The sequence below is a fragment of the Macaca mulatta genome, chromosome 17 (genome assembly GCF_049350105.2).
Source record: "Macaca mulatta isolate MMU2019108-1 chromosome 17, T2T-MMU8v2.0, whole genome shotgun sequence".
NCBI classification, from domain to species: domain Eukaryota; kingdom Metazoa; phylum Chordata; class Mammalia; order Primates; family Cercopithecidae; genus Macaca; species Macaca mulatta.
The window spans coordinates 882,597-902,886 of NC_133422.1; the positions used below are offsets into that span (position 1 = coordinate 882,597).

The 20,290-nt window shown below is 48.2% G+C and overlaps 1 long non-coding RNA gene across 1 annotated transcript; it reads left to right on the forward strand.

The window, feature by feature from the left end:
• Nucleotides 1-5,390: 5,390 nt before the first annotated feature.
• Nucleotides 5,391-7,293, forward strand: LOC144336130 (uncharacterized). The gene is made up of 3 exons (XR_013407625.1): nt 5,391-5,615; nt 6,513-6,650; nt 7,168-7,293. It is a non-coding gene; the product is annotated as an uncharacterized LOC144336130 (long non-coding RNA).
• The last annotated feature ends 12,997 nt before the right edge of the window (nt 7,294-20,290 follow it).

Here is a 20,290-nt window from a genome sequence, read left to right on the forward strand (position 1 = left end):
TGGTCTCGATCTCCTGACCTCGTGATCCACCCGTCTCGGCCTCCCAAAGTGCTGGGATTACAGGCTTGAGCCACCGCGCCCGGCGAGTTGTAAGACTTTTTATATATTCTGAGGACTAACCCTTACTAAACATATGATTTGCAAATATTTTCTTCCACTCTGTGCTGTCTTTTTGTTTTCTTGACACTCCTTTGATGTACAAAAGCTTTTAATTTTGAAGTCTAATTTATCTATGTTTTCTTTTGTTGCTTGTGCTTTTACTGTCAAAAAAAGAAAAATCAACTGGTAATAGATGTATGGATTTATTTGCAGACTCTTAATTTCATTCCATTGATTCTATTCTTATGCCAGTACCATGCTATCTTGATTACTGTAGTTTCGTAGTAGAGTTTGAAATTAAGAGTTCAACTTTTTTTCTTCAAGACTGTTTTAGCTATTCCGGTCCCTTGCAATTCCATATGAATTTTAGGGCCAGCATATCCATTTCCATAATTCAAAATTTGAAATTTTGCCGGGCATGGTGGCTCAAGCCTGTAATCCCAGCACTTTGGGAGGCCGAGACGGGCAGATCACGAGGTCAGGAGATGGAGACCATCCTGGCTAACACGGTGAAACCCCTTCTCTACTAAAAAAATACAAAAAACTAGCTGGGCAAGGTGGTGGGCTCCTGTAGTCCCAGCTACTCAGGAGGCTGAGGCAGGAGAATGGCGTGAACCCGGGAGGCGGAGCTTGCAGTGAGCTGAGATCCGGCCACTGCACTCCAGCCTGGGCGACAGAGCGAGACTCCGTCTCAAAAAAAAAAAAAATTGAAATTTTGATTGGGTTGCATTGAATCTGTAGATCAATTTTGGAATTACTTTCATTATAACAATATTAAGTTATTCAATCCATGAACAAAGATGTATTTCCATTTATTTAGGTCTATATACTTTAATTTCTTTCAAAAACGTTTTGCAGTTTTCAGTGTACAAGTCTTGTGCTTCTTGCTTTAATTTATCCCTAAGTATTTTATTCTTTTTGATGTTATTGTGTGGATTTTTAATTTTATTTTCAGATTTGCTATGGTTTGGATGTGGTTTGTCCCTGCCAAAATTCATGTTGAAATTTGATTCCCAATGTGGCAATGTTGGGAGGTGGGGCCTAGTGGGAAGTGTTTGGGTAATGGGGGTAGATACCTCAGGATAGTCTAAGGCCAGCTTATGGGAGTGAGGGAGTTCTTGCTTTCTCAGGAATGGATTCGTTCTTATGAGACGAGGTTGTTATAAAATGAGGTTTCTTCTCCTGTTTGGTCCCTTTTCCATATAAACCTCCGCCTCCTGGGTTCCCGCCATTCTCCTGCCTCAGCCTCCAGAGTAGCTGGGACCACAGGCGCCGCCACCACGCCTGGCTAATTTTTTGTATTTTTAGTAGAGACGGGGTTTCACCGTGTTAGCCAGGATGGTCTCGATCTCCTGACCTTGTGATCTGCCTGCCTGGGCCTCCCAAAGTGCTGAGATTACAGACACGAGCCACCGTGCTGTGCCCAAGCCATCACAGATTTTGAACTCAGAATCTCTGAGATAAGTGATTAAGGAATCTGCTTTTTTTTTTTTTTTTTTTTTTTTTTTTGAGACGGAGTCTTGCTCTGTCGCCCGGGCTGGAGTGCAGTGGCCGGATCTCAGCTCACTGCAAGCTCCGCCTCCCGGGTTCACGCCATTCTCCTGCCTCAGCCTCCCGAGTAGCTGGGACTACAGGCGCCTGCCACCTCACCTGGCTAGTTTTTTGTATTTTTTTTGTAGAGACGGGGTTTCACCGTGTTAGCCAGGATGGTCTCGATCTCCCGACCTCGTGATCCGCCCGTCTCGGCCTCCCAAAGTGCTGGGATTACAGGCTTGAGCCACCGCGCCCGGCCAGGAATCTGCTTTTTTAACAGGCTCCTCCGACTATGCCTACAGACAATACTGTTTGAAGATTCCGGCCCCAGTCTGTGAATTACAAATGAACGGAGTTTCTCTTATCCCAGTCTAGGATACATTCCAGGTTTTCACCACACTGGTGTAAGGTACCTTTGCTGTCTCATTTGTTGGCTCCCTTTGGCGAATCCAGACCTGTGTTCAAGAAGTGATGATGAAGGCTTTCCCTTTACCGTCACAAAAAGCTGTGATTTAGCACAGTGTTATTTATATATTAACCTATCGTATATTTTGTTTGCTGGGAATGGTAAATTTTATTAATTTACCAGTCAATAATTAGACCACTTCTACAAACAAACAAGGCTGTGAGGTCAAGCATAAATCATTGAATTGATTTTTAAATTAATATTCCACTTGTTTATACCTTCTGTCTTATCACTATCAAATACCACAACCTTAAGTGGTAATTTGTCTTCAAACCAAATATCAGTTAACTGTGCAAAGTCACACAAACTGATTTTTTTTTCTTCTTACCAATAGCAGTTTAACAAAAGCAGATTTTTCTTTTTAGAATTCAATAAGAAAAAATAGGCCGGGCGCAGTGGCTCACACCTGTAATCCCAGCACTTTGGGAGGCCAAGGCGGGCGGATCACAAGGTCAGGAAATCGAGACCATCCTGGCAAACACGGTGAAACTCCGTCTCTACTAAAAAAATACAAAAAAAATTAGCTGGGCGTGGTGGCGGCGCCTGTAGTCCCAGCTTCTCGGGAGGCCGAGGCAGGAGAATGATGTGAACCCGGGAGGCGGAGCTTGCAGTGAGCCGAGATCGCGCCACTCACTCCAGCCTGGGCGACAGAGCGAGACTCCATCTCAAAAATAAATAAATAAGTAAATAAATAAATAAATAAATAAAAGAAAAAATATTTATTTCCGCCTTCCAGATTTTGGAGGTGAAATTATAGCTAGCTCTCTGAGGCTAATTTTTGGGTTGCTATTTTAAAATCATGTTTCCAAGCCCAGGCACCTGTGTTTAAACCACGCAAACGGTCCACCAGAGCTGCCCCTGAGTTCCTCGTTTGTGTTTTTTGTACAGCTGGCCCCATTTGAACTTTAGATTCCAACCGAGCCCTGGATTTCTATACGATACCCTCTGAGCACTTAAGCCCTTGCTTTGCCAGTGTATTACATTGAGCTTCTTGTTCTGTTGCTCTATGAAAAGCATCCTGTCATTACCTCTCTCCTGTGGGGGGCTCTCTCCATCAGTCAATTCTGCTCGTTCGCTTCATAGTCCCTTGGCACAAAAGTGCTCAGTAGATGCTATTGGCTGACATCCAGTCCTAGACAATCTTATTAACTGGCACACCTACAGAAACTAAGTATTATATTATTATGGGATCTTGAAGGCATTTTAAAGAACACAGTAACTATATGCCAAAGAGGCTAGGAGAGCTTTCACCCAAATGGCTGTTTTATTACCCCTGCATTGCCCAGATTTATGCTCAGCATTGAGCATGGAGCAATGAATGCAACTTTAAATATGAGATTTGTTTTCAGCTGAGCAGACAAGTGTTTGTTGTTTACACAAATGAAAGCCCGTACGTCAGTGTGTCAGTTGTGCTTTTTTGTAGAACTCGCATGTGATGACTTCATTGCAGATTAACGTCCAGCAATGCCAGGGAATTTTCAGGGCTGAGCCCCTCGAACTGGCATTTGTCCCGGGTCAGCCCATTGGCATTTGTGATCATGCCCATTAGATAGGAGGACTGTTTCCTGAAGTGAAAGAGCAAATTCCTCCAAGCATTCTCCATGGTGTGAGGAATTGCTTCTCAAGGAAGGAATTGAAATCATTTGACCATTTCTCCTCACCCATAGTCTCAGTTTCCTGACATTCTGAGTTTTGCAGTGACACATTCTTTCGGGTATGTGAACTGACCAAATGGGATGTTGCCTCACAGAGTGTGTTGCAGGGAGCTGCCTGCCTGAACCACTCTCACCTCTAATTTCCAGCCGAGAGAGGCCACTGTGCACACACATACTCACGCATGTGTAGGTCTCCTTTTGACAAAGGATAGCATGAATTTGATCAATTCAGTTAATTATGTGATGGATGTAAAAACAAACCTCCAAAAAGGGTGAAGTGGTAACATAACACATGGGATACCAGCAAGTTCAAAGTCAACTTCTCGTATTTTCCAGTCTAACCTGAAAATCCTATGTTTCTTCTCTTTGTATGACAGCATTAAAGAAAAACTAGGATTATCCCTTAACCAGAACCCTGAATTTCAGAGATCCTCCATAATACATTGCTCTACTCTCGCCAAACAAAATACTTTCAGGCCCTAGAATGGCTCAGAATTAATTCCACAGTTGGCAGTGGCGATGTTCAAGTTGTGGTGTTCCTTCCTAAGGTTAGGGAAATTCCATTCAAAGTCCCCAAATTCTTTTAGATTTCTGGCATGTACAGCACGCAGAATTTAATGTAGCTAAGTAGTTTTATTTTAAAACTATTCAATATCAACGGGATGTTTGTCACAACTATGCCTTACTTAAGATCATCATAAATGCCTTTTTTTAGATGTTCTGTTCACGATCCTAGGAATTCACAGCTATGGGCTGTAATTGACAGCATATGGTGCCATTACCTTCTGTAGAAATGCATTTTCTTCCCCAAATTTGATATTAATAATTTGATTCATTAGACTTAAAATTCACAGAAAGGTTACTGACTTTATCTTTCCTTCTAAAATATTCTTTTCACTCTGTTGATACGTGGTAAGCTCCAGCTCTTCCCAATTTTTCTTTGGATAAAAGGTTTATTTATTCAATGAACACCTACCACATGCCAGGGACTTCACATGTATTATCTCTTTTGATCCTCATATCACTAAGAAACAGATATAAATACCTGCTTTACAAATGAAAAAAACACAAGCCTATGACGTTTTAAGAAACTTGGTTAAGATCTCACAACCAGCGAAATATGTTGGCTCCAAAGCCCGAGTCTTTCCCAGATACTCAGCTGCCTCCCAGACCAGAGGCCATATGTTTGCAATACAAGATCAGGAAAGGATCCTGAAGGAAGTGGCAGGATTGGGAGGAGTTTTAAGACAAGAGCAATGGGAGCTTTCAGAGCAATAAGTGGGAAAACGTATTAAGAATCAAAACCATCTGGAAAATAAACAGAAAGAAATAAACAGCATTCCTGGGCAGCTGAAGGAACCACGAGTTCACATCACTTGCATGGTTGGTTCTTTAGAAAGTCATTAATTTCAATTATTCTATCACATTTATTGATCACCTCCTACTTGCCAGGCCCTTTTCTAGGTCCTGGGATGGAACCAAGACTAAAATAATCCCTGCCAAAGAGCTGTTGTCAAGTACGAGGTAAGGTCCTGCCTCCCTCCCTTCCTCCCTCCCTTCCTTCCTCCCTCCCTCCCTCCCTTCCTCCCTCCCTTCTTCACCTTCTCTTATTAATTCACATAGACTCCCTTTTTCAGGAACCGCAGAAGAGCGTCCTGGAGAGAAGGTTCCAGAGAAACCTGACGCCGGTTCCGGCCTGGCGGAGGCTCCCCAGGGTCGTGGAGCTGCGCGTGGGCATCACCGCCCGGCTGTCTGTGTCTCCAGCCTGGGTCCAAGATGTGTGGGCCGGGCTTGCAGGCAGAGGTCCAGGGAAGCTGTTGGGAGATGACCATTTCCATCTGAAGGGCTTCGTGGTCTCTGAGGTGCCTTTGCTTTCTCATTTGTCGGCTCCCTTTCATCAAGAGTCCGGTTGGCCCTGGGCCTCCGCCTGATGCTGGGCTCGCGCAGAAAGCGCCAGCTTGCGTGTTGGTCCCCACCACTAAACCTATGCAGAAAGCACCGCACCGGAGAGGCTGCCTTCCTCCTCTCCTGCGGCTGCCCACAGGCCGGGGTGCAGGAGGGCTGGATCCGGTTTGAGGGAGGAGGCAGAGCTGCGCCTGGGAACCAAAGGAGAGGATGGCAAGAGAAAGTGCCCCAAGGCTGCATCCCGAGGGCATTCAAAAGGGAAGGTGGGGCCAGGTGCCGTGGAGCGCACCTGGGGTCCCAGCACTCGGGAGGCTGAGTTGGGAAGATCACTTGAGGCCAGGACATAGAGGCTGCAGTCAGCCGAGATTGGGCCACTCTACTCCAGCCTAGGCAACAGAGCAAGACCCTGTCGAAAGAGAGAGGGAGGGAAAAGAAAGGAAGGAAAGGAAAGAAAGGAAAAAGTCACAGGGAAAAGATAGCAACCAGCCAGCCAGGCAATGCCTGAGATGACCAGAAGACGTCAAGCTAGGAGAAAGGCCTGGAACAGATCCTCCCTCGGCCTCACAGGAGCCCAGCCTACCCACACCTTGGTTCCGGATTTCCAGCCTCCATGAGTGTGAGAGGAGTGAACTCCTGTTGTTTAGTGCCCCGCTGTTGGCAGAGCTTTCCCTAGCTGACTACCAGGGCCTGCCCTGAGAAGCCCTCACCCTCGGTGCTGCCACGGGACCTCTTGGCTCTTTCCACTTCTGCTGGCCTCTTCCCCACACCTGCTGCTCCCACTCGGTAATCAGAGTGCGTTTTTGTTTGTTTTTTGTGTTTTTTTTTTTGTTTTGTTTGCTTTTTTCTTTTTACAGGTTCTGGTTCTGTCGCCCAAGCTGGAGTGCAGTGCTGCAATCTTGGCTCACTGCAGCCTCAACCTCCTAGGCTCAAGCAATCCTCCAGCCTCAGCCTCCCCAGTAGCTGGGACCGGAGGCCCGCATCATCATGCCCAGGTAATTTTTGTATTTTTTGTAGAGATGGGGTCTTGTTATGCTGCCCAGGCTATCCTGGCCTCAAGCGATCTGCCCGCCTTTGCCTCCCAAAGCTCTGGGAGTATGGGTGTGAGCCCCGCCTCAGCGTGCTCTTTATTTTATTAATTATTTATTTATTTATTTTTGAGGAGCTTCGCTCTTGTTGCCCAGGCTGGAGTGCAATGGTGCCATCTCAGCTCACTGCAACCTCTGCCTCCCCGGTTCAAGCGATTCTCCTGCCTCAGCCTCCCGAGTAGCCGGGATTACAGGCATGCGCCACCCTGCCCGGCTAATTTTGTATTTTTAGTAGAGACGGGGTTTCTTCACGTTGGTCAGGCTGGTCTCGAACTCCCGACCTCAGGTGATCCGCCTGCCTTGGCCTCCCAAAGCTTTGGGATTAACGGCGTGAGCCACCGCTCCCGGCCACAGCGTGCTCTTTATAACATCAAGTTTCGCCCTCTTAAGGCTTCCAGAGTCTTCCATTCTTCCCCTCTCACAGGACCTGGCCTGGCCGCCCCCCAACCCCCAAGCCTCCCCTCTCCCTGGATCCTCGGCCACCACCCCTCCGCCCTGCACTCCCAGGGCTGTGCGACGACTGCAGCCTCCATGGGCCCTTCCTCCTGAAGATGTAAGTAGTTTCACGATGTAGTGTATAAAGGCGAACGTGACCCAGACTGGAGTTTTTATTATTTAGATTCAATGTCATCACATTGACTTATTTCTTTTAATTTTAAAAGAAATGAAAATTAAAACTTTTCCCTGGGCCGCTAAAACACCGCGGGCCCAGCACTGGCCTATGGGGAAGCCGCCTGGGCAGGTCCCCACCCAGGGGCGAGGCGGAGGGGTGAGGCCCGAGGAGGGGTGTGGGGAGCAGGGGCGGGAGGGGTTGGGGTGGGGCAGGCGGGAGCCGGAGGGGTGAGGAGAGTGGGGGGCGGAGGGGTGAGGAGAGCGGGGAGGCGGCGGGGGGGGGGAGGAGAGCGAGGGGGGGCGGCGGGAGAAGGGGTGAGGAGAGTGGGCGGGGCGAAGGGGTGAGGAGGTGGGGCGGAGGGGTGAGGAGGTGGGGCGTATGGGGGCCGCAGGTGGGGTGGATGGGGGCCGGGCGGGGGCCAGAGAGGGGTGAGGGGAGCGGGGGGCGGAGGGGTGAGGGGAGCGGGGACCAGAGAGAGATGAGGGGAGCGGGGGGTGGTGTGAAGGGGTGAGGAGGTGGGGCGGAGGAGTGAGGAGGTGGGGCGTAGCGGGGGCGCAGGGGGGGCGGAGGGGGGCGGGCGGGGGCCAGAGAGGGATGAGGGGAGCAGGGGGCAGAGGGGTGAGGGGAGCGGGGGGCGGAGGGGTGAGGGGAGCGGGGGGCGGAGGGGTGAGGGGTAGGGGGGTGGAGGGGTGAGGGGAGAGGTGGCCGAGGGGTGAGGGGAGCGGGGGGCGGAGGGGTGAGGGGATAGGGGGGCGGAGGGGTGAGGGGAGAGGGGGGCGGAGGGGTGAGGGGAGCGGGGGGCGGAGGGGTGAGGGGATAGGGGGGCGGAGGGGTGAGGGGAGAGGGGGCCGAGGGGTGAGGGGAGAGGGGGCCGAGGGGTGAGGAGAGCGGGGAGGCGGCGGGGGGGGGGGAGGAGAGCGAGGGGGGGCGGGGGGAGAAGGGGTGAGGAGAGTGGGCGGGGCGAAGGGGTGAGGAGGTGGGGCGGAGGGGTGAGGAGGTGGGGCGTAGGGGGGCCGCAGGTGGGGTGGATGGGGGCCGGGCGGGGGCCAGAGAGGGGTGAGGGGAGCGGGGGGCGGAGGGGTGAGGGGAGCGGGGACCAGAGAGAGATGAGGGGAGCGGGGGGTGGTGTGAAGGGGTGAGGAGGTGGGGCGGAGGGGTGAGGAGGTGGGGCGTAGCGGGGGCGCAGGGGGGACGGAGGGGGGCGGGCGGGGGCCAGAGAGGGATGAGGGGAGCAGGGGGCAGAGGGGTGAGGGGAGCGGGGGGCGGAGGGGTGAGGGGAGCGGGGGGCGGAGGGGTGAGGGGAGCGGGGGGCGGAGGGGTGAGGGGAGCGGGGGGCGGAGGGGTGAGGGGAGAGGGGGCCGAGGGGTGAGGGGAGCGGGGGGCGGAGGGGTGAGGGGAGCGGGGGGCGGAGGGGTGAGGGGAGCGGGGGGCGGAGGGGTGAGGGGAGCGGGGGGCGGAGGGGTGAGGGGAGCGGGGGGCGGAGGGGTGAGGGGAGAGGGGGCGGAGGGGTGAGGGGAGCGGGGGGCGGAGGGGTGAGGGGAGCGGGGGGCGGAGGGGTGAGGGGAGCGGGGGGCGGAGGGGTGAGGGGAGCGGGGGCGGGCTGGGTCCTCACCTGGCCTCAGCTGCGCGGCCAAGCGGGCAGCCTCGGGGAGAACGCCGCCGCCGGGTCCGCCAAGGCAGCTCGGGACAAGTCCCCACTCCGCGTCCTAACTGCGGCCCTAGTCACTCCCGCCAGCGCCACCCAGAGGGGGATTTTTGGTCTGAGCTATGGGGAGCCGTCCAGCAAGAGCGGACTGGCTCCGGCGTCCACACCGCGTTTGTGGAGCTGGCGCAGGCTCCGCGCCCTGGTCACCAACGGCGCGCCCCGCCGGGCCTCGCCGCACCGGCCCTCCCTCCGCGCGGGGCCTCCCTCCGCAAGGCCGGTCTCTCCGCCGGGGGAATCAGACCGCGGGGCACTTCCTACCGCTTCGCAGCACATACTCGTTTCTGTGATTGTTTTATCACGTCTGTCTCCTCTAAACTTTAAGTTTTGTGACGACAGGGTCGCGTCTGCGTTGCCCACCACTATGGTCTCCATGGCTAGCGCTATGCCTGGAATTCAGAACATACGTATTGATTGAATGAATGAAGAAAGGAAAAAAATACTTGTAATTCCTGAAATTGCACCGGAAGAGATTCAGTCCTTTAAACCTTAAAGGCTTTACGTCTCCTGAAGTTCCCTGAAAAATACAAATACTCAGCGGTTATCAGTTAAGAGAGAAAATGTTGCCCAGGATGCGGTGGGGACATAGGAGGAAGGAGGGCTCAATCACTGTTTCCTGCGGATACCATGCCGGGCCAGCCCTGTACTGGGGATGCGGTGACATGGCCTTATCTTCCGTGAAATGATGCCAGGACACACAGGGTACCCCCAAGTACCTGCTCTTACTTTTGACTCCTCTTGGGGCCCACAAATAAATAAGGAACTGGGCTTGGGAGACTGTGATCTTACTCTATTTTTAACTGTACTCAGTTATTAAAAAATTAAACTGGAGAAGGAAATTAAGAAATCTACTGCCAAGAACCATTCTACAGTAGCAGGGTGGGCGCCCAAAACCTACAGGCCTCTAGTCGCAGGAGCCTCAATGTTCTTTGGTTTCTTCCCTGCTGGGAGCTCAGCGCTTTCTGCCAGCCCGTTCTGACTCCCAGCTTCTGCTCCAGCTGCACGCCTTGGCTTAGCCCTGTTTTCCAGCTTCTTCTTCCCTTCCCAGCCAGACTTCTCCAGATTTATCCAGCTAAGTTGTGTTCAACATTTGAATAGTTGCACAGTCGTTAGAGAGATCTTCAACTCATACACATTTTGAAAAATAATTAGTACAAGACTTGTCAGATGGAAGGGCCATCTGCGAGGGTGATGTGGATGCTTACAAGACAGGCTGCGAAAAACATCTATCATGTCTGATCTCTCCTTAGAAAACGAGCCTGTTAGTTTCACTCTGAGTTGTGATTTTTAGTGTAGTTTCAGCTGTTTAAAATGCTTAACAAATATTTTCTTTTTGTCTTGACTCCTTAAATTTATTTTTCTTTTTTTGAGACAGGGTCTCACTCTGTCGCCCAAGTTGAAGCTCACTGCAGCCTTGGCTTTCTGGGCTCAAGCAATCATCCCACCTCAGACTCTGCCCTCCCCGCACCCCATCCCCTCCAGTAGCTGGTACTGCAGATGTAGGCCGCCATGCCCAGTTTTGTTTTGGTTTGGTTTTTTGGTTTCGGGGTTTTTTTAGTAGAAATGGGGTTTCACCATGTTGGCCATGCTGGTCTTGACTTCCTGCCTCAAGTGATCTGCCCACGTCTGCCTCCCAAAGTGCTGGGATGACAGGCGTGAAACACGCACCCTGCCATTATATTATTTTATTTTATTTTCTGAGATGGGGTCTCACTCTGTTCCCAGACTGGAGTGCAGTGGTGCCATCTTGGCTCACTGCAATCGCCGCCTCTCAGCTTCAAGTGATTCTTGTGCTTCAGCCTCCTGAGTAGCTGGGATTACAGGCACCTGCCACCACAGCTGGCTAATTTTTCTATTTGTATTAGAGATGGGGTTTCACCATGTTGGCCAGGCTGGTCTCGAACTCCTGACCTCAAGTGATCTGCCCACCTCGGCCTTCCAAAGTGCTGGGATTACAGGCGTGAGCCGCCATGCCCAGCCACAGGCTTTTTTTTTTTTTTTTTTTTTTTTTTGAGACAGTCTTGCTCTGTCACCCAGGCTGGAGTGCAATGGCTCCATCTTGGCTCACTGCAACTTCTGCCTCCCAGGTTCAAGCAATTCTCCTGCCTTAGCCTCCCGAGTAGCTGGGATTACAGGTTTGCGCCACCACGCCCAGCTAATTTTTGTATTTTTAGTAGAGACGGGGTTTCACCATGTTGGCCAGGCTGGTCTCGAACTCCTGACCTCAGGTGATCCACCTACCTCGGCCTCCTAAAGTGCTGGGATTACAGGTGTGAGCCACTGTGCCAGGTCAAGCAGACATTCTTATTTATTATTAATTCCCTAAAGTTCTAAGGTCCTCTTCTTTGGAAACACATGAAATATAACTAATTAATTATGTGAAAAGAATAATATTTCTTATTAACAGGAAGTATTCAAATAATTTTGAAGCCACAGACAATCGATAGTAAAGAAATGGCTTCTAATTTCAGAGGTAAAATAATAACTAACTTGTGGGAAAAGAGAAGAGAAAGAGTGTACCAACTACAGTTATTTTGTTTCTGTCGTGTTTATGGAGGCTTCCATTTGTCCACTTTTTTATGTAAAACACAATTTGTTGAGTGGCTTCTACATACTAAGCAAGGGGTTGGATACTGTGGCAGCTATCATACCTGCCTACATCCTAACCTCTTACCTCAAAGAGCTAAAACTCTAATAGTAGTAGACAGGTCTACAAAGAATCATGACACCAGACCATTTCTCAGGGGGCAGAAGTCCCACAGAGCTCCTGGGAATTCAGGAAAAAGCAAAGGGGGCTGTTCCTAGCTAAGATCAAGGACAACTTCTCAGAGACATGGAGCGAGAAGCAGGCCATGAAGGATGGTGTAGTTGTTTCATGTCGATGCCATAACAAATACAGTTTTCCTTCCTTATCTGCAGGGGATACATTCATCCCCCTGTGCATACCTGAAACTGCAGAGAGCCCTGAGCACTGTATATACTATGTTTTTCCTATACATACATACGTATGATAATTTATAAATTAGGCACAGTAAAAGATTAACAACAATAACTAGCCAGGCATAGTGGCTCACGCCTGTAATCCCAGCACTTTGGGAGGCCAAGATGGGCAGATCACTTAAGGTCAGGAGTTTGAGACCGGCCTGGCCGACATGGTGAAGCCCCATCTCTACAAAAAATACAAAAATTAGCTGAGCATGGTGGCATGCACCTGTAGTCCCAGCTACTCGGGAGGCTGAGGCAGGAGAATCGTTAGAATACAGGAGGTGGAGGCTGCAGTGAGCTGAGATCGTGCCACTGGACTCTGGCCTGGGTGACAGAGTGAGACTCCATCTCAGAAAAAAATAAAATAAAATAGAACCATTAAACCATTATAACAGTATACTGTAATGAAAGTTACGTGAATTTGGTCTCTCTCTCTCTCAAAATATCTTACTGTATTGTACTCACCTATTTTCTGACCTTGGTTGACAGTAGGTAACTGAACCTGTGAAAAACAAAGCCACAGGTAAGGGGGGACTACTGAATCACAAACTTAGTGGCTTAAAGCAACATAACTTAATTATCTTATAGTCATGGAGGTCAGAAGCCCAATGCAGATCTTGTTGAACTAAAACCAAGGAGTTGGAGAGCTACATCCCTTCCTGGAGGGGATGTAGCTCTAGCGAAGGGGCTGTTCCTGCTAGTTGGGCTTTTAGCCTAATTCAGCTCTTTGTGGTTACAGGACTGGGGAGTGTTTCCTGCTGTCTGTTCTCAGCCTCTGGAGGCTGCTGCATCCTTTGGCTTGTGGCTTCCATCTTCAAAACTGGCAGCAGGGTCAAGGCCTTCTTTTGCTGTCGCATGTTTCTGGCCTCCCCTTCTGCCTTCTACTGCATTTAAGGACCCGTTTAACTATGCTGTGCCCCACCTAAATAATCCAGCATAGTCTCTGCAGTTCAAGGTTTGTAACCACAACCGCATCTACTGCTCCCGCTCTGACAAGTCAGGTAACGTAGTCACAGGTTCCAGTCAGTAAGGCACGGACATCTGTGTGGGGGGCTATTATTTTGCCTACTGCAAATGAGAAGGATTTCAACCAAAAGAGGAACTGGGTAGGGGACATCCAGGCCTGGAAAGGCGCAAGCAGGTTATGGGGACAGATCCTATGCAGAAATAGCCATTTCACTGGACCTGGGTTCAAGTGATCCTCCTGTCTCAGCCTCCCAAGTAGCTGGGACTACAGGCATGTGCCACCACGCCGGGATCTCCAAAATAATTTTTACAGCTTACTCCCCAAGTATTAGTTTGACCGTACAGAATCACAGAGCTGTGCCATCTCATCTGTCTACTTATTTGTTTACTTCACTTCTCTATTTCTCTAGCATCCTCCCTACTCTCTCAGAAGTCCATTATCTGCATGCCTCAAATACCGGCTTTCTCTGTGACTTTGTTCTGCCCTTTTCTCCTTCCAAGTGTCTTTACCTCAAACATTAGTTCTTCCTCCCACCTCTGTCTTTCTGAAGGCTATTAGCTCTAGGACATTTTTCGAGTTCCAATCTCAAACCCAGGAACTCTTTTTGGCCTGGGGTTACTAACTATCAAATACAATCTGCAGAGACTGCGTCCTGATTTGTGTAGATTTCCCTTTGCTCTCTGAAATTTGGCAGCCTCTTGGTTACTGGCTGGCTTCCACTTCTGCAGGTGAATCACCTTATCATAATCTCATCATGGTTTTCATTATCAAAACCCATTGATCAAGCAGGCGAAGATAACTCACTCTGTGATAACTGTATATATCAGCTGCTCTGGTTGATAAAGCAAAATACTGAGGTTTTTTTTGGCCAGGCACGGTGGCTCAAGCCTGTAATCCCAGCACTTTGGGAGGCCGAGACGGGCAGATCACAAGGTCAGGAGATCGAGACCAGCCTGGCTAACACGGTGAAACCCCGTCTCTACTAAAAATACAAAAAACTAGCCGGGCGAGGTGGCGGGCGCCTGTAGTCCCAGCTATTTGGGAGGCTGACTTGTCGCCCAGGCTGGAGTGGAGTGCAGTGGCATGATCTTGGCTCACTGCAACCTCCGCCTCCCAAGTTCAGCAATTCTCCTGCCTCAGCCTCCCAAGTAGCTGGGACTACAGGCGCATGCCACCACATCCAGCTAATGTTTGTTGTTGTTGTTGTTGTTGTATTTTAGTAGAGACGGGTTTCACCGTGTTGCCCAGGGTGGTTTTGAACTCCTGAGCTCAGGCAATTCGCCCGCCTCGGCCTCCCAAAGTGCTAGGATTATAGGTGTGAGCCGCCGCGCCCGGCTGATAAAGCAAAATACTGATCTTAAAAGGAACTGTAAAATAACAACCAAAACAACATTTAGTAGTTAATTTTAAATTCAAAGTTTAAAAACAGATCATGAAAATGATTCCTTTACAGTTACACAATTAAATATGTATTGTCAATTTAGATTAGCTCAGCTAACTCTGAAAATACTGATTTTGTTATGGAAATGGATTTTTGTTGAGATGAAAGTTTGGGCCTTACCCTGTTGCTCCTAAAGCAAGTTTTACCAATGTTTACTGCAAACGTTTGATAAAAAATTTAAATGGAAGGTTTTGGAGCATATAGAATTAAAACTTCACCTTTTCAATGGAATGTTTCTTTTAATTATAGACAAAGCAGCATTCTGCTCATGTCTGCAAATGAAATGGAAGCTGCAGCCAACTCTAAACGTAATGAGAAATAAGTAAATAGTTGGTGTTGCTGTCATAGCTCACTCAGCAGAAAGAGTAAGCTTTCGGGGGATGTGGTAAGAAAAAAAATTGTTTTAGCAATTCTTCTCTTACTAACGTAAGTGTCAACACAAGAATTCTTTAAATGCAGAATGTGATTTGTATCTTCATAGTATATCTTTGAGCTTTTCTGGGAATGAATCTTCTCAAATTATTGAGCAATTCTGACTTACGCAACCACATACTTCATTACTCATCTGAGAAGCAGAGTGGCTATTTGGAGAATGAAGCTACACTTGGAGTCTCCGGAGGTGGCTGGAAAGGGAGGTCTGCGGGGACTGGTCAGGTGGTTGCCCTGGAAAGTTGCTGGAACCCTGGGCCTTCCCTAACTATGCATTAGAGGCTGCTGCTGTATTTTCCTGGAGATTCAGTTTTCCAAAACAGCTAAAAGCAAAGCAATTAGAAATAAATTAAAATCAGAGGAAAATGTACAGTCTCATGATTTTAATACTGGAAAACATGCATAAGAATTGAAATTTAATACTGAAGATTTTCTCCCCTGGTAAACAAATTATTTTCATAACTGTACGAAATGAGAATTTGTAATGGTTACAATGGTTAAGATGGTAAATTTTATATAATGTATATTTTACCACAAATTTTAAAATACAGTTTAAATTAAGAAAGAAAACTAGTGGCAAAACCAATTAAATAAAGGCTTTTTAAAAATACAAGATAGGCCAGGTGTGGTGTTTAACGCCTGTAATACCAGTACTTTGGGAAGCCGAGGCAGGCGGATCACTTTGAGCTCAGAAGTTCGAGACCAACCTGGCCAACATGGCATAACCCTGTCTCTACTAAAAATACAAAAATTAGCCGCACGTAATGGTGCGGGCCTGTGGTCCCAGCCACTCTGTAGGCTGAGGCAGGAGAATCACTTGAACCTGGGAGACAGAGGTTGCAGTGAGCTGAGATTGCACCACTGTACTCCAGCCTGGGTGATAGAGTGAGACTCTGTCTTAAACAAACAATAATAATAATATTCGCTGGGCGAGGTGGCTCATGCCTGTAATCCTAACACCTTGAGAGGCGGAAATCACCTGAGCCCAGAAGTTTGGGACAAGCCTGGACAACATAGCGAAACACAGTGTCTACAAAAAATACAAAAATTAGCCAGGCCTGGTGGCATGCATCTGTAGTCCCAGCTACTGGGGAGACTGAGGTAGGAGGATCCCTTGAGCCTGGGAGGTTAAGGCTGCAGTGAGCCGTGATCCTGCCACTGCACTCCAGCCTGGGTGACAGACCCAGACCCTGTCTCAAAAAAGCAAAAACAAACAGAACAGTAATACTCCACTTTCCCTAAATCTGACTTCCAATATTATAAGCTCTGTGGAAAATGTCTAGGAACTGAGGGAGCAAAAGGTCTTTTGATATTTGAAATAGCTGTCAGAAAGTTCTAGTTCTCTGCATAGAAAAAAAGGTTTTAGGGATAAGAAGTTCTATTAGTTTTACTTTACATATAATTTTAATAAGCTAAGCAACATTTCTTTGCTAATAGCAGATTAAAAGTTGAAAATTAATAAGGTGTGATATACTACTAAAGACTCTTAATAGCAGAGAAAAAAAATAGCTGATTACCTAACAGAGACAAAATAACTCTAAAGGAAAAACCAACTAAGTAAAAAGTTTTTCCTTCTACATTCACATTCAACACTCAACACACTCTGGTCACCAAAATGTGTGGGTTTTTCCCCTCACACACCAACTGGATGTCCTAGAATAATTCAGTTCAATTCTAACACTATCTACCTGGAGTTACTGCAGACCTCATACGTTAAGGGCTCAGTCCTAGAAAATTGCCTCCATTTGGGATGTCAATAGTAGGTTGTCACCTATACTGGTGATCAACTGGCTGTAAATCACTTTTCACTACCCCTTCTCAGGTTTTATTAGTTTGCTGGGATGGCTTATAAAACTCATGGAGGCCGGGTGCAGTGGCTCACACCTTTGGGAGGCTGAGGCCAGCAGATCATTTGAGGTCAGGAGTTTGAGACCAGCCTGGCCAACATGGTGAAACCCCGTCTCTACTGAAAAAAATTAAAAACAACAAAAATTGCCCAGGCGTGGTGCCGCACACTTGTAATCCCAGCTACTCAGGAGGCTGAGGCAGGAGAATCACTTGAACCCGGGAGGCAGAGGTTGCAGTGAGCTGAGATCATGCTTATTGCTCTCCAGCCTGGGCGACAGAGCGAGACTCTGTCTCAAAAAAAATAAAAATAATAAAAATAATAAAACTCATGGAAAACACCTGCATTTACAGGTTAGTAACAGATACTATAAGGATGCAGATGAACAGAAGAGATACATAGGTTGAGGTCTGGAAGAGTCCTGAGTGCTGGACTTTCTGTCCCCATGGAGCTGGAGTCTGCCCCCCACCCTTCCAGCATGCAGATATATTCATCAACCCAGAAGCTCCCGAACACTGCAGTTCAGGAGGCTCCTGAACATTGCAGCTTATGGAGGCCTTATGATATTTTCATGATTGATTATTAACTCAATCGCCAGCCCCTCTCCCCTTCCTAGAGGATGTGAGATGGGGCTGAAAGTTCCAAGAGTCTAATCATGACTTGGTGTTTCTGGCAACCAGTCCCTATCCAGGAGCCACCAACAGTCACCCGATTGGAACAAAGCTGCTCCTATCGCCCAGGAAATTCTGAGGGATTCAGGAGCTCTGTGTCAGGAATTGGTGTCAAAGACCAAATATTAGAACAGAAGATTCTCCTAGCGCCCCTACATACAAGAGTATTAAGAGCTCTGTTTCAGGAACTAGAGGCACAAACTGATAGATATACATTTCATAATAACTAACAACAGCAACAACAACAATTCCTCAAAACACAAAGCCTGGTGCAGTGGCTCATGCCTGTAATCCCGACACTCAAGACCAGCCTGGGCAACATGGCAGAACCCCATCTCTACAAAAAATACAAAAAAATTAGCCTGGTGTGATAGCATACACCTATGTTCTCCCCCACCCAACAAAAACAAAAACAAAAAAAACAAACAGACCAAAAAAAAAGAAAAACCTGAAACTGTTATATTGAATGTATTAAGTGCACTTTTTTTGTTGGTTTTTTTTTTTTTTTTTTTGAGACAGGGCCTCTGTCACCTAGACTGGAGTGCGGTGGGAGCAATCATGGCTCACTGCAGCCTCAGCCTCCTGAATAGCTGGGACCTCAGGCATGTGTCACTACACCCAGCTAATTTTTTTGGTAATTTTTGTAGAGACAGTGTTTTGCCATGTTGCCCAGGCTGGCCTGGAACTCCTGGGCTCGAGTGATCCTCCCACCTCAGCCTCTCAAAGTGCTGGGATTACAGGTGTGCGCCACCACACCTGGCCTTGAATTTTACCATTAAAATGTTCTTTACATATGGTTTTTGGGGGTGAATATCTTCTCTGTTCTTAAGGAATGTATAATTTAGTTAAGGACATAAAGGACTGTATATGGATATAAAACGACTCTAAAACAAATGAAACAAGTCAATGAAGCATACCTTCTTCTCGGTTGTCTGGGTCTTGCATGGTCTGATCCTACTCTATTTTTATGCTACTGCCCATAGAGAACATTCTTCCGTAGTTAGGCAGATTTTATTTTATTTTTCTTGAGATAGAGTCTGGCTCTGTCACCCAGGCTGCACAGTGGCGCCATTTCGGCTCACTGCAACCTCCACCTCCTGGGCTCAAGCGATTCTCATGCCTCAGTCTCCCGAGTAGCTGGGATTACAGGCATGTACCACTATGCCCAGCTAATTTTTGTATTTTTAGTAGAGAAAGGGTTCTGCCATGTTGGCCAGGCTGGTCTAGAACTCCTGGCCTCAAGTGATCCGCCCGCCTCGGCCTCCCAAAGTGCTGGGATTACAGGTGTGAGCCACCGTACCTGGCCATAGGTGATATTCTATAGGAGCCTCAGGAAGAGAACCCCTTCACTGGCTTCACAACTGCAGAGGCCTCACGAGCAAGTGGATTCTCTGTGTCTGCTAGGCCTGGAATCGTTCTCTGCTTTGGTTGAAGCTGGAGACACAAGTCTTTGAGTTCCCCTCTTCCTCACTCCACAAAGTCCATTCCTCTTTCAGAGGAAGCATAAGGGAGTTAATTTGTTTTCAGTTTCCTTACTTATGAGTATGTTGTAATTATGACTTTTTTTTTTTTTTTGAGACGAAGTCTTGCTCTGTTGTTCAGGCTAGAGTGCAGTGGTGTGGTCTCCACTCACTGCAACCTCCACCTCCTGGGTTCAAGCGATTCTCCTGCCTCAGCCTGCCGAGTAGCTGGGATTACAGGCGCCTGCCACCACGCCCAGCTAATTTTTGTATTTTTAGTAGAGACAGCGTTTCCCCATCTTGGCCAGGCTAGTCTCGAACTCCTGACCTCGTGATCCACCTGCCTTGGCCTCCCAAAGTGCTGGGATTACAGGCGTGAGCCACCATGCCCAGTCTCATTACTTCTTGAGATTACCTGGAGAGGGCATTATAATTCATTATAACTATAACAAGTCATTATAACTCAAAGCTCTGGAGTTAGATCTATGAAGGTCTGAATCTCCGCTCTTTGATCTTGGGCAAGTTACTTGAGGTGTCTGCATTTCAGGATCCTCTTTCATAAAATGGGTTGAATAACATGGTCATTTTGAGAATTAAATGAGATAATATACAAATTTAGAGCAATACTTGGTATAGAAGAAGGACACATACATACACATATGTATAAACTATGTTAGTTAATTTATTTTTTTTTTTATTTTTTATTTATTTATTTTTTTTGAGACGGAGTCTCGGTCTGTCGCCCAGGCTGGAGTGCAGTGGCCGGATCTCAGCTCACTGCAAGCTCCGCCTCCCGGGTTCACGCCATTCTCCTGCCTCAGCCTCCCGAGTAGCTGGGACTACAGGCGCCCGCCGCCTCGCTCGGCTAGTTTTTTGTATTTTTTAGTAGAGACGGGGTTTCACTGGGTTAGCCAGGATGGTCTCGATCTCCTGACCTCGTGATCCGCCGGTCTCGGCCTCCCAAAGTGCTGGGATTACAGGCTTGAGCCATCGCGCCCGGCCAGTTAATTTATATACTCCAATTTTGTCACTATGCTCAGCTGGTCTTGTGTTGTCTCTTTTTCTTGTCTTCTCAGCTAGATACATTATGTAGATGTGCTTATTTAACTGATTAACTTTAAAACATTTTCTGGACCAGGCATGGTGGCTGAAGCCTGTAATCCCAGCACTTTGGAAGACCAAGGCAGGTGGATCACCTGAGGTCAGGAGTTCGAGACCAGTCTGGCCAACATGATGAAACCCCATCTCTAATAAAAATACAAAAATTAGCCAGGTGTGGTGGAGCATGCCTGCAGTCTCAGCTACTCCAGAGGATGAGGCAGGGGAATTGCTTGAACCCGGGAGATGGAGGTTGCAAGGTTGCAGTGAGCTGAGATCACACCACTGCATTCCAGACCAGGCGACAGAGCAAGACTCCATTTCAAAAAAAAAAA